The following is a 3978-nucleotide window of genomic DNA, read 5'->3' as shown; positions in this document are numbered from 1 at the left end:
AGATTCTGAGTAAAGTTTATAACTGTTATTGTTAATCATCTGAAGGTAATTCTTCAAACATCTGGAAGAGGAATGTATTGGAACTGCTGATGAAAGAACTTTTCCATAATATAGGGTTCCAGCAAAGAACAAGATGTGAGAATATACTTAAAAAAAGATATTCAAACCAACACTGAATTCTAATTCATCAACGATAGAAATTCTTCTAAAAATTGGGCGAAAGCATTTTTTTAAAATTCTATTTCGACTGATTGAACACATATAAAACACAAATGATATTAATCCCAACCACAGCTGACGATACCGGTTTTCAAATGTTTTTATACATGAACGATATGATCATAAGCTAACACCAACCACTGGTATTGGATAACTAACTTTCCGCTTTAGGTCAACTAACCGATGACGACAGCAGTCCTCTGTGATTGGTTGGCATTATCATGACGTCACGCCCCGTGTTTCTTACGCTAAATCAATGTTATATTGTTATGGGGACTAGACTAAAACCTGAAAGCTCGTGGAGGTGAAAACACACGAGCTTGTGCTCGATCAAGGAGAGGAAAGTTGGAAGAGTCAAGCTTGACATTTAGTCTGTCTTGTGGTTTTCGACATGGCATGGTCAGTTACAAAAGTTTTTAAGCAGTAATATTGTTAGTTAAACGCACTGTACTAATATTTGTTGTACTGTGGCCGACATCTAGAAATTACCGGTAAAGGACACGACCGAAAAGGCATTGACTTTTCTCGGCTAGGAACTTCGTACCAAACCTGTAACTACTGTAATACGCCATTTGTTATCATCACCAACACAAGGTAAGAGACCGCGTGTTTGTTTAGCATTTCTTAGTATTAAACATTAGTAGTACAGGTTCTCAGAACAGAGAACATTAAACTTGAAGGTTAGATGACTTTTATATATGAACAGTTGAAAATTAACGTGAAACGTCTCGCCAAATATCTGTTCGATATAAATGTAAACAGAGAGTAGATACGATTTTTTGCACGAACACAAGAGTAATAGACTTAATACATAAGCACTGTTGCTTAAAATATGACAGAAGAGTTTTGATAAAATGATGTATAAAAATGTTAGGGTTTGGTGTGGCAATTTCAAATATTTCTTCACATTAAAGTTTAAACGAAACTCAATCTTTGCGTTTGATAAACAATGACTGGAAAACCAAACGAGACTAAAATTATTAGATACTGGTAAAAAAAAACAAAAAAAACTGTTCATGACTTTGCAGTTAGCAACACAAGTGTATTATCGTAGGTTTCAATCTTTAATAGGTTCTGGAAAACATCTGCTCAGATTTTAGACATTAAGTAAGGTAGGAACTAATTAGTATTTTGAAGGGTGTTCCCCTCCCCCCAGAAGGTAAATTATCCTCCCTCTTTTTCGTCGATGAAGAACAACCTTCAATATTAATAATAGAAATAAATGACCTTAAAGGAACGCTTCTGAAGAAATTGTAAAGCAAAACGTTGAGTGTCTATTTGAATAAAAACAACAATTTGGTGTTATAAGGTCGTTTATTTCTAATATTCTATACACCAATATGCACCACAGAAATTAAATAATGAACCTTGCTATATTACTATCAGTATCAGAACTTACGATTGGTAATGTCTGTGAAACCTCGAAGTGCAAAGTTAATTATTCTTAGACTTCTGGAAGGCACGTTTTGTTCTAATGCATATGCGATAGAATCCATGTCCTAGCACGTTGTGTGTATCGATTCTTGAAAAATGGATTAACAAAGCGGAACTAACTTACTGCGTTACGGTATTTTACCCGAACGTATTTGATGTAAAAAATTTGATATTTTAAATAAATTAAACTAAAACGTAACATTTGTATACTTTGTAATCAGATAATACACTTCCTTTTTTTATGGTTTTAGTCTGGTGTTCAGAAGTTGCTCATAATACAGACAACACCGAATCTGTTTTGTAAAGTTTGTAGACTTTGCCTCAGCTTGACACAACAACATGCAGTTGTTTGTACACTCGTTTCCTTTTTAACCAATAACGTGTAGCTAAACACCTATCGGTTCTTGCCACGTTTCCTCGTTGTACTAAACCAGTACTGTAACAATGATTCAAATGTAATTTAATATAAATGATTTTATCTACGTTTCGAAGTAGTGAAAAACTAATGGTCAGTATGTACGTTCGTATTTATTTACACCTATCGACAACTTCTAAAGTCAGTAGAAGAACATAATACGTAAAAACAAAATTACATGAAAGTTGTGATATCACAATGTCACGTTAGGTTTTTGTATTATCGAACTAAGCCTTGTTTTCAATGTGATTTAATATTGTGTATGGACCAGATACAGTCCGTGGGCTATCACGTGTATGCTTTTGTTTTTGTCTGACATGTGTTGTGTAGGCTGTAAGTTGAAAATATTTAATTAATTGGATTAAAAAAAACTTCAGGATCTTGACCCAGAACATGACAAACCCAGACAGAACACTACTTCCAACCGCTAGATGTCTAATGCAACACTAGTTTTAGAGTAGAGTAAGGTGTTATTACAGAAAAATAATAACTTTTGAATGTTTCTCTAGGAATAAGAAACTTGTGCTGTGACGTTAATGGTTCACAAAATACTATTTTATTAGAAGTTACTGCCACTTTTAAAGTTCCAAGAACTATTACGTGTAAGTGAGTTCATGATGTTGTTTTTTCATGGTTTTTGTTACTTTTCTAACTCTCCTTACCTACTACCGTGACACTGAGGGCGCTTTCACCAAGGTTTCAAGTCCCACCGCACCTATCTAATCTACTATAATTTTCATAAGTATTTCTTTCAGGTTATTGTTCATTACAAACAACTGATAACAGGTTCCTTCTGAAAAGGCTTCCATAGACTCGGGGTGGTCTCGGGTCTACGTGAAAGAACTGAACATTTTGTTTTCATTCTTATGTTTCTTGAGCTTTTGATCTTAAATCATAATATTCGAATGACTCATTATACAATAAGTATCACCCCAATATCATTATTTATATTGCTCTATGTTACTCTAGAGCTTATCTTCACTAGATTTTTTTTAATCGGCGAGTTGGAATTAAGTCAATTAACAAACAGTTCTTAAATGCAGCTTTACAAAAGCTGCAATAGTAATAACCCAATTTATTTAATTCCCTCCATTGACCTGTTTAAGTTCTTATTTTAAGTTTTATTGTTTTTGATTTTGATAATATATTTTGACATAAATCTTGTTTCTGTTTTGTGCTTTAGTTTAATTTAGTAAATATGTAATTATCAACAGACACATTGAAAAAGCAAACTCTTTTAGATAACATTTTCAACCACGGACTGGATTTCTAGAAAATATACTATATTTGCTCTTTAAAAATAGATGGAGCAGAGAAAACAAGATCCGGTCTTAGTATCTCGAAAATGTTTTTATTGATTTCAAGGTAAAGACGTGAAATGGGAATTCGTTTTAACGTATCTGTAATAACTGATGTTTTGAAATTACCGGTTTCATAATAACGTATTATTTTTAATTACGGATTAATAGCGAACGTTCCGAATGATGTTTCTCTTGCTGCATATATTTAAAATCTGTATTTGATTATCTTGTTTTAGCGAGTATATATTTTAATTCTTATCATTTTTCAATAGCAGCCGATTTACTGACAACATCGTGTGACTTCGGGATCATTCTTTAGTTAACCTGTCAATCATTTTTATATAAACGTCCATGTTTTGCTCTATATAATAATCACTTGTCTTGACTTACAAACCCTAACATGTACACACGAACTCTAGTTGGTATGTTTCGGTAATCATGCTTAGCTTTACTCTTCACACGAACTCTAGTTGGTATGTTTCGGTAATCATGCTTAGCTTTACTCTTCACACGAACTCTAGTTGGTATGTTTCGGTGATCATGCTTAGCTTTACTCTTCACACGAACTCTAGTTGGTATGTTCGGTGATCGTGCTTAGCTTTACTCTTC

At 33.4% G+C, this 3978-nt stretch overlaps 1 long non-coding RNA gene across 1 annotated transcript in view; it reads left to right on the top strand.

Annotated features, from left to right (window-relative positions):
- Positions 1 to 499: 499 nt before the first annotated feature.
- The window catches only part of LOC106462505, a 10475-nt gene continuing 6996 nt past the window's right edge, over positions 500 to 3978 (top strand). Inside the window, exon 1 of the long non-coding RNA XR_001290993.2 lies at positions 500 to 813. This is a non-coding gene — a long non-coding RNA (uncharacterized LOC106462505). The remainder of the gene's footprint in view (positions 814 to 3978) is intronic.

This window comes from Limulus polyphemus, unplaced genomic scaffold (assembly GCF_000517525.1).
Source record: "Limulus polyphemus unplaced genomic scaffold, Limulus_polyphemus-2.1.2 Scaffold1185, whole genome shotgun sequence".
Lineage (NCBI taxonomy): Eukaryota > Metazoa > Arthropoda > Merostomata > Xiphosura > Limulidae > Limulus > Limulus polyphemus.
The sequence above is the reverse complement of the archived record's forward strand: the minus strand, read 5'-3'. Positions and strand labels throughout refer to the sequence as shown.